This window comes from Colobus angolensis, unplaced genomic scaffold, assembly GCF_000951035.1.
Source record: "Colobus angolensis palliatus isolate OR3802 unplaced genomic scaffold, Cang.pa_1.0 Scaffold347, whole genome shotgun sequence".
Lineage (NCBI taxonomy): Eukaryota > Metazoa > Chordata > Mammalia > Primates > Cercopithecidae > Colobus > Colobus angolensis.
The window spans coordinates 1630782-1641728 of NW_012116788.1; the positions used below are offsets into that span (position 1 = coordinate 1630782).

Genomic DNA, 10947 nt, shown 5'->3' on the forward strand with positions numbered 1-10947 from the left:
TATAATAAAACATTAATTTTCTTTCTGATTCCTTTACTTTTAATAAAGAAGGAAAAGGAAGTAGAATTACAAAAAACACCTAGATACTACTAGCTGCCTGTCCACTTTTATTCAATCTATAGTGAGTGACCTATAGTAAAAGTGACCTATCAGCCAATGGTAGTGAATGTGGACAAAAAGAAATAGATTTATCTTATGAATGATTGTTTTCTAATCCTTCCCCTTTTGCTACAGTGTTTTAGGAGATTTGTAACTCTGAAATGGTTGGCAATAGTTTCTTCATTTAAAAATATTTTTGAAAGCTCAATATTACCTTAACATTATTGATAACAAGCCTTGATTTTTCTAATTCAAAAATACTTGTAGGATGCCTGGCATTTGTAAAACACTATAAGGTATTCAGCAAAGAACAGGTGCCATTGAGGTTGCTGAAGCCTGTTTGTCTCCTTTATGACAGCCACATCAAAATTGAATAAACATTCTGAAGAATAACCTCTCTAAAATTGGCTTTGAATTTAGTAACCAATATAAGTCACATGCCCTGCCTTAAAAATGATCCCGTTCTCTTTCATTCTTTGCCTGGTAGTCATAATCTAGCAACAGCATATTAGCATAGTGTGGTAGTAATCATAATAACTAACATTCCCTTAGCTCTTCCTATGTGTTATTCTAAATGTTTTATACTTTTTAATCATCCCAGCATTTGCCTGAATGAAGTTATCTTATTCCTGTTCTCCAGTTAGAGAAACTGAGGGTCAGAGTGATTGAGTAACTTGGCCAGGGTCACAAAATTAGTAAGAACAGAGTTGGGACTCAAACCTAGACAGGACCAGAGCCCAAGCTTGTAACCACTTCACTATACCACCTATCAGCAGGATTCCCAGCCAGCTCTCCACATGGCCTCATGAGACATCGAGCCTGAGTTTCTTCATCTTCAAAACAGGGATAATTTAAGTTAGGCATCTAGCCATTGCCTACCACACTAGTACTGAAAACTGCTGTTTCTGCCAGGGGGCAGGGGGCAGTGGTGCAAGCCTATATTCCCACCTATTTGGGAAGTTGAAGTCAGGAGGATCACTTGACTCCAGGAGTTTCAGACCAGCCTGGACAACATAGGAAAACTCAATCTCCAAAAAAAAGAAAAGTTTCTGTTCCCTGCAAACAGTTCACATTATAAGATTCTACCATTTCTAAGGAAGATATCTGTATTTGCTTCCTAGGGCTCTTGTAACAAATCACCACAGATTTAGCAGCTTAAACCAACAGAAGTTTGCTCTCTGATTGTCCCAAAGGCTAGAAGTCTGCAATCAAAGTGCTGGCAGGGCTGTGCTCCCTCCAAGGGCTCTAGGGAGAATTCTTCCTCACCTCTTCCAGCTCTGGTGGCTTTAGGCATATTTTTTTTGGCTTGTGGCTACATAACTCTGATCTAGCCTCTGTCTTCTCAGGGCCTTCTCTGTGTCTCTCTTTTAAAAACACTTGTCCTTAGATTGAAGGCTCATCTGGGTAATACAGGATGCTCTTTTTTCAAGATCCTTAACTTTATTGAGTTACAGAGACTTCTTCCAAAAAGGTCATATTCACTGCTTCCAAGACATGGACATAGCTTTTGGGCAACTAACATCCGACTTACTACAATATCCCAATATAAGTATTTTTATGTTTTGGAAGATTCCCTCTGGCATTCGTCCTGACAACAAGCCAGCTTTATTCAGAGGGAGTAAATCATTTTATCTCACCACTCCTCTGCTTTGCACTGGAAGCATGTAGGTAGCCATATGGCTGGGAGCAGGTGAAGGAGGATGAAGCCAACAGTAATATCTCCACACTGTTCTCAGGAGAATCAGAAATCCACTTGGCTAAATTATCAGTGAGAGTTTTTTCTTTTAGTATATCATTGCAGTAACTCACTTCTAAGTATAAGATTATAAAATCTAAGTAATTTAGGTGCCTAAAGCAACATGTTTTGACTGAATACTCATGAATTTGACTACAAAATCCTACTTTCCCTTCTACCTCCCCTATCTCTGTCTCTGAAACTATCTGACCTGGAATACATCAGTATAACTAACCAAGCAGGGAAATGTCCCTTGATTCAGGGATTGGCAGAGAGAGCACCGTATCAATGCTATGCCTGTCTCTATGGCCTGATCTGCCTAGTTCTCCACTTGTTTCTTTTTCTTTTTTTTTTTTTTCTTTTCTTTTTGAGACAGAGTCCTACCCTGTTGTCCAGGCTGAAGTGCAGTGGCATGACAACAGCTCACTGCAGCCTCAACATCCTTGGCTCAAGCAATCCTCCCACCTCAGCCCCTCAAAGTGTGGGGATTACCGTGCCCAGCATCCACTCTTTTCTGTAAAAGCACTAATAACTGAGATACAGAAGCAGATCAACTGAGGACAATGAAAGGGCAACAAGCTAGATTACTACTGTCACAAAATCACATCTATGAAAGTTCAATGTTGTCATTCACCAAAATAAGAAAAACACTGACCTCATTGCCACAGCTTTCCAGACAATGTAATAAGAAATAAAGAATAAGCAGAAGTGGGAGAGACAAATAAATACATTTCATAAAAAGTTGTATAAACATGTCTATTCAATGTTACCCAAAACAGTGCAAAGGAAATGGACAATTAGTACTAGAAAACACTATTGGAAAGGTCTTGGCTGACCTGCTCCTTATACAACCAGATTTGCTTCAGCAGAACTCTTGAGAACAACGTGCTCCTGACAGATCAGTATTGTAGTAACTCACCCTTTTCACCCTCAAATTATTCACTGGATAAAGGTCTTCAGTTGCTGAAGATTCATAAAATGTAATAACAGTAGGTAGGGAAGAGAAAAAGGCTTAATTGTTTATGGTCAGGCTTCTAGCTCTTAAGAAAAACAAAGGCCTTAGAAAAAAAAATCAAGCCTTTCCTAAGGCAGTTAAGCATATCATAGAATTCAAAATTCCCACAAGTACTGTAGAAGATTAAGCTATTAGAATTTCACCGATGCCAAGAGTATACCTAAATATGTCAGCTCTCTTCTCAAGAAGGTTCTTGGGGGTTTGGCTCTTCCGAGTTTTCCCCTTCTACTTTGACAACCAAGAAGGGAACCCCAATTGGGACCTCACAATTATTATTTGACTATTGTGAATTATGCTTCTATGAATGTGGATACACCTTTAATGACTTAGAAACAACTTTTAGTGGCTTTAATGCCATTGTTAATGTTGCAGTTTGTTCACTTTTTGCTTCTAAAAACAAGCTGGCAGCCCTTGACAAAAGGAAAAAGCCATTCAGAAGCTATATATTTTCCCTTTTCCTTCTTTAGATAACAACAAAGTTTCTTTTCTTCTTGAATAACATAGTTATAAAGAAGCTCATCCTAAGAAATGACACTGTAGCTAAACCTTGACCTAGAAGCCATACTCTCCCTTCCAGTATTGCCAGAAATAAACAGGGATCCTTGTCCTGTTTCTATGTTAGGAAGTGAAAGGACATCAGGAGCAAGACAAGATAGACCATTCCCTTGTTACAAATTTCTCTTCCTACTCCTAATATCTACTCAGCATCAATGTATGTGGCACTCTTTTTATTTTCTAAATATGTATCTTCTTTTTGATAGCCACACAATATTGAGATTAATCTAATCCGAATTTAGTATTTTCTATATTATCATGAAAATTTTTTTTAAAGTCAAATTCCAAATTTTCTTCCCCAGCCAGAAGTTTTTCATTCATAAATTCCTCTGTAATCTATTAGAAGATGACCAAAAAAAAGGACTGCCTTGAAATTGCAGTTACTCAACACATGCCATGTTGCACAATGACTTCAATTGATAGTTAGACTAGAAATACATGTTTTTGTTGTTGTTGTTGTTGTTGTTGTTTTGCTTTTGTTAGTGTTAATACAAATGGAAGGCAATAAAATTGGTTCAGGCCAGGCCTGGTGGCTCACACCTGTAACCTCATCACTATGGGAAGTCAAGGTGGAAGGATTGCTTGAAGCCAGGAGTCCGAGACCAGCTTGGGCAACAAAGTACAAACTGGCCTCTACAAAATTGTTTTTTTAAGGATTAGCCAGGCGTGATGGCATGCGCCGATAGTCCCAGCTACTTGGGAGGCTGAGGCAGGAGGATATCTTGAGCCCCGGAGCTCAAGGTTGCGATGACTGTGATCATGCCACTGCACTCCAGCCTAAGTGACAGAGCGAGACCTTGTCTCAATAAATAAATACATAAATAAAATAAGGTGAGTTCAGGTAGCCACAAAACACTCTGTTCTTGTATATAACACAAAACACTGTATCAACAACAACTTGACTAAACTGTTAGTGAGACTTTTTCCTTCTAGTATATGATTTCAGTAAACTTCCAAGTATAAGATTATAAAATTTAATTAGAGTAACTTTGCTGCCTAAACCAATAATGTGCTTTGACTTACAATTGTTTGTTTCTTACTCTCTAAAGGGTCTATAAAATTATCCAACTAATGAATGTGTAGAGAAAGTTCCTTAATTGCCCTATAGTTGTTCAGTTTTCTTCCCTAGCTCTGTTTCGTCATAAACTTTTAAGTTTTTTTTTCAGCTTTCTCTAAAAACTTGGACTCCAAATCCTCACCTCTAGTCTGACTTCTGGTATGCACTCCACTGTCAACATAAGGAATTGGTTGCCAAAGGAAGGCTGGGGAGTATTCTAAGATGAAAAGGAAATTCTCCCCTAAAAGTTTAAACAAGGATTGAATTTACAGTGGGGCACAGAAAACATTGGGGTCACCCACAGAGAATGTAGAGCAAGATATCTGGAAACTGAGCAGCCAATAAACTGTGGTTATGTCTAATTCTTACACAGAAGCAATATGGGGTTTTGGCATTAGTCAGATGAACTTAAACCACATTCACGTCTCTGATACAATAAGAAATTGCATGTCTTTGTATCTCTGTGAATCTAATTGTGCTCACATGAAGATGCAGTTTGTGATTAGGCCCCTGAGACAAGAACCATCACATTGGTTGTGCAGTGCACAGCCCACACAATAGTATGCGGTGGCCCTGCCCAAAAAAAATTGGACCATTTGTTTAGAGGTCCCAATACCTTTCAAGTAGTGGCTTGCAATCATGGCTACATACACATGTGTATTTATTTATTTATTTTAAGGTACTAGACAATTCAATTAGCGAACATAAATAAGGGGTAGTTTTTTCCCCATCAAATATACAAATCACTCCATTGTTGAAGTAAGTGTTATATTCCACAAATACTCTTTGAGTCTATAATTTCATGAAAACTTGCAAGTGGTTTAAAGTTTTACCAATCCACAAGTAATGACAAGACACTGCAGTTGCTGTGACTATTGCTATTACATCTAAAGAGCTAAAACCCATTCCAACTCTCCTTACTACATCACTCAAACAGGCTTAGAGACAATTATCAATTATCCCAGTTTTACACATGGAGAAACAGTGACACAAGAAGATTTTGGAATTTACCCAAAGACACAAATAAAATAAATAAATAGAAAGAGAGGAAAAGAACTGCAATAGAATTCAAGTCTTCAAGTGTCCAGGTGTTCTCATCCTGGAATTTTTCCCATTAACAACTTTTCTACCTACCAATCTTAAATTATTACTCACCTAGAGTAAGCACTTCTAAGAGCTATTTTAATAAGATTTAAAACTAATTCATAAGTCTTTCCTATTCCCCTGCAAAGTCCATTAACTTTTAGCATTATGAGAAAGTTAAAAAGCATTTGTTATACATTTTTTTTTAATTTAGCACCAGAACCCTTCCATGCTTCAAAAAATAAAAAAATAAAAACAGATTGTAGTGAATTATCACAAAACAATCTGTCTAAAACTCACTGCCTGAAAGCAGACAATGAGAATTCAGAAGCACCTTTTATGATCCCCATATTGTGCTGTGGAAATATTAAGTAAGTTTGAGTGGGCTTCCTGCCCTCAACCAACTTACAACTGAATCACTCAGTCAGCCAACAGGCCAGCTCACCAACCAGGCACTGGGGATAAAAAGATGAATGCCGTACATTCCCAGTACCCAAAGCCCTCATAGTCTTGTGGGGAAACAGACTGTGCGTAACTAAAAATGTTGCTACAATGGTAACACATAAAAGAGAGTAATAATATTTTCCTTTGCAAGAGAGGGGTCTTCTGAGAATGTTTCAAAGAAGAAAGGACATAGAAGATATGCCTTAAAATAGCTTCTTTAAGTAATAGCTTAAAATAGGAGTTTATCTAGCAGAGAAGGGGCACAAGAAAACTTCAAGAAAAGAAAAGAGCATGAATGAAAACATAGAAGCTTTAGAATGAATGGCATTTAGCAGGAGAGTTGAGAGATTTAACTGGAGAGGTGAAGAAATGAAACTGTGAAAGGCCTTAAACGAAGGTTTTATTTCATAGGAAATGGAGAGCCATTGAGGGCTTTCAAGAAGAGAAATGAATCTGTTAAGTTTGGACAGTTAATTCTAGCAGTAGTTTAGAAGATCGTAAGGTAAAAAAGAGACAAGTAGTTAGGCTATTTCATTAGTGCAAGCAACAGATGGAGAGTCCACAGCACTATCCAACAAAATATTCTGCAATGTTGAAAATATTCTATATCTCTGCTCTCCAATATGCTAGTCACTAGCCACATGTGGCTATTAAACACTAGACATTTAAATTGTCATGTGTGACTAGTGGCTGCCATATTGGACAGTATAGGGACATCTTAGAGAAGCTAACACTTAAGCCTTAAAGTAGGATTTTTCCAACTGCAGGTTGCAATTAGTAGGTTAAGAAATCAATGTAGTAAATCACAATCAGGATGTTTTTAATGAAAGAAGAGAATAACAAAATAAGGTAGAATTAACTAGAATAGATAAGAATAAATATAATGGAACAGAATAGAATAAAAAATATCAGCATGCCCTGCAAAGTATTCTTTTGAGAGATGTTCATTTCAGTTATATGACTCTCTCTATCTCTCTATCTCTCTATCTCTCTCTCTCTCTATCTCTGTGTGTGTGTGTGTGTGTGTGTATACCATGGATGACAATGTAAGATGTATTTTTCCTCTCTATTGTGTTTAACGAATTTTAAAAGCCAGTCTATTATACAAGGATATTACTCATCTATGTACATAATGGGAAAAGTTTTTCAGATAGGAAATAAAGCATCAGCAAAGTTCACTGGAGTTTAGAATAGGGATAAATCTGAATCTTTGAAGGTTTTCCTAATTAATCTTTTCTCTTTTGGATAGACTTCATTGTTTAGGACAGTTGTAGATTTACAGCAAAATCAATAAGACAATACAGGGAGTTCCCATATACCCCGCATCCAGTGTCCCCTTTAAAATCTTACATTAGTATAACATATTCATTATAATTAATAAACCAATATTGATACATTACTATTAACTAAAGTTCTTACTTTACTCATATGTCCTTAATTATTACTTAATGTCCCTTTTCTGTTTCAGGATTCTATCTGGGATATCACATTACAATTAGTCATAATGCCTCCTTTAGCCTCCTTCAGCTATAACAATTTTTCACATTTTGCTTGTTTTTGATGACCTTGGGGGTTTGGGGGAGTACTGGTAGGGTATCTTGTAGAATGCTCCTCTACTAGAATTTGTCTGATACCTTTCTTTAGGTATCAGACATTAGGCTTTAGGCATCAGATTAGGCTGGAGCTATGGGTTACTATGAAGAAGACTACAGAGGTAAAGTGTATTTTTTGACTTCATATCATGAAGACCTATTATCAACATGATTAATAATGATCAATGTTGGCCTTGATCATGTGGCTGAAGCAGGGCTTATCAGTTTTCTCTAGTGTAAAGTTACTCATTTTTATCCCCATTTCCATACTGTGTTCTTTGGAAGGAAATCGCTGTATTCCTAATTTTTTAAATAAATGAATTACTTAGTTAAAGGAGGGCTTGTGCTTGAGTAAGTCATATTAAGCTGTTTCCAAAGAAAGCTACTGTGAGTACAGAAAGAGTCTCTTTTTAGATACAGCATCTCTCTCTCTGCAACTGGCAGGACACTTTTATCACTTCTCAGATTTTCAGGTTCCAAATATGAAGCACAAAAAAAAAAAAAAAAAATGAAGCTGAGTGATTGATGTAGAGTTCCAAAGTGAGTTGAGAACGAGTTAACCCAAAAATCAACTTTAGGCCCTTCTGAGTATTTAATCTCTTATTCTGATATTCTAGAAGTAAATTTAAACCAAAATGTACAAAGTCTTTATTTTCCCCAGGAGAATACCTACCTTTAGAATAAGAAATTCCTTAATGAGAAAATCCAATAACTTGGGGTATTTTTTTTTTTTTTTTTTTTTTGGCAGAGGAGGACTACGGATCACATCTTCTGCAATATTTCCAAGGTAAATGCCACTGTACCAAATCACCTGCTACGCCTCTTTCATTGCAGTTACCTGACTTCCTACCAGTGCTGTTCCCCAAAACAGAAAACAACAACGAAGAGCTCTCTGAGCAAGCCCAGCCAATACTTTTCCTGCAAGCTCCCCTCAACAGTGTTCACATTCCATGACTCATACAGCAGTGTTCGTGTTACCACATGTGTTTTTTTCTGTAATTGTTACATTTATTCACTTTCTTCTCCATCCAAGCCAGAACAAAGTCCTGCCCCTGCATAATATGAGTCATAAGTCTCAAATCTTCTCCCTCTCTATCTGAGAAAGGAGGTATAACTTTATCTCCTTCTCTACTGCACACAAATCTAATGAAAGGAAAATCATCACCCATTGATAAAAGAGTAGTAACAATCAGAAATAAGAAATAATCATTTCCTCTGCATTCCCAGCTATGAAGTAACTTTTAGTGGACTTCCAACACAGAAACATTCAGTCTACAGCAGGTATTATCACACAGTCTCAGCGTGTCAGAGTCAAACTGTACCCAGGCCACTGTATCCCTGCCTGAAGACACATCACAGTCTGCTTAGGAGTGCCACTTTTGAATACACAATCTCATGAAAGATCTAAGAACATTTTTAAAGTCATCAAGTTTAGAGGAAGCTTAAAAAAAAAAAAAAAGAATAAACTACTCTCTCCTTCTTTTCCATATATCGAAAGTCATCTTTTCAAAAGCACATAACTGAAAACAGGAGATGCGTGGTGCGCCTGAATAAAGTAAGCATTTCAAGTTATTGGTTTAGCTTTGCTGAGATATAGCACTAGGTCTCTAAGGAAGTGGATAGATTAAGATCACATTTCATTGTGAAAATTTAGGACTCTAAAATGTTTGCTGTCATCTAGTTCTAGGTTATCTCTGGATAATTAATTTCATGATATTTCTGCCATCTTATTTCCTCAAATGCAGCCTCTTTTTCTAGCTTTCTTAGCATTTTTCCATGTCCTTTCCTCCCACTTAGTGCTCATTCCTGGGCCCTCGATCACTGCATGTTTGTTACATGGTCCAGTTTGCTGCTTCCTGGAAGAGCATCTCCTGCCTATAATGCCTTTGAGAATAAAGTCTTTCCGAAGCCATTAATATTCAGAAGGAGCCACGTAGTAGTACTCAAAATGTATTCATTCAATGAATGAATGAATTCTCCTAACCACATTACTCATCAAATTGTCTAAAGTGTTTTTTTCCTTTTAATCTTGTATATAGTCCCATAGGAGATAAGAAAGTTGACTCACAGAAGGTAGAAATATATTACCTAAGCAAATCTAGAACCTAAAACTAGGGTGCATTCTAACAATAGATTGTAGCAGATGGTTCACCAATAATAACCGACTCTCACTCTTCTCACCTTCTCATGATAAGAAATGACACACAAACTGTCTTTAAAATTGCTTATCATCAATAAGGGGAAAATGAATCAAAGAAAAAGAGACAATCATTGCTTTCAAGAGATACTTCACATGTCAGTTCTGGCTACTTAGAGGGCTGAGATTGTGGAAACTGGCAAAAAAAATTTTTTTAATCTTAACTGCTTAAATGGTTAGCAGTGCAAAAGTATATTTAAAACAGCCAGATTGAAAGTCATTGCAGATTTAGGGTATTTGTGATCAAGATCTTACCATGTATCCACTGTTGGTTTTATACAGGTTGGTGTGCTTTTTATCTGCTGTTTCTTTTATTCAGTGATTGATTGGTTTTTAGCAGTTTAAAACAATAGACATTAATTATCTTGAAGTTTCTATGGCTCAGGAATCTGGATACAGATTAGCTTGGTGCCTCTGGCTCAGGGTCTTTCTCAAGGCCATCATTAAGGTGTTGGCTAGGGCTGCCCAAGCAAGGAATTCTAATTTTAATAGAGAAAGCAATAGCCAGGAAATTAATCAATGCATTAAAAAAAAAAATTAGAGTGTTTTGTTTTGTTTTGTTTTTGCCAGGATCTCACTATGTTTCTCAGGCTGGAGTTGAAGTCCTAGGCCAAAGGGATCCTTCTCCCTGGCCTCAGCCTCTCTAGTACCTGAGACTATTGTCCTGCCCCACTAGGCCTAGCTTAATTAGTGCAGTTTGTTTGTTTGTTTGTTTGTTGAGACAGAATTTTTGCCCTGGCTGGAGTGCTTGTTGCCCAGGCTGGAGTGCAATGGCGAGATCTCGACTCACTGCAGCCTTTGCCTCCCAAGTTCAAGTGAGTCTCCTGCCTCAGCCTCCCCAGCAACTGGGATTACAGGTGCCCACCACCATGCCCAGCTAATTTTTTGTATTTTTAGTAGAGACAGGGTTTCACCATGTAAGCCAGGCTGGTCTCAAACTCCAGAACTCAGGTGATCCACCTGCTTTGGCCTCCCAAAGTTTTGGGATTACAGGCGTGAGCCACCGAGCCCGGCAATTAGTGCAGTTGTAAAAGCCACAACAAGGCCAGGTGCAGTGGCTTATGCCTGTAATCCCAGCACTTTGAGAAGCAGAGGCGGGCAGATCACCTGAGGTCAGGAGTTCGAGACCAGCCTGGCCAACATGGTGAAACCCCATCTCTACTAAAAATA

The 10947-nt window shown here is 37.6% G+C and overlaps 1 protein-coding gene across 1 annotated transcript in view; it reads left to right on the forward strand.

Moving 5' to 3' along the window:
* The window catches only part of SPTSSB (serine palmitoyltransferase, small subunit B), a 34388-nt gene that overhangs the window by 18616 nt on the left and 4825 nt on the right, over nt 1-10947 (forward strand). The window lies entirely within an intron of this gene.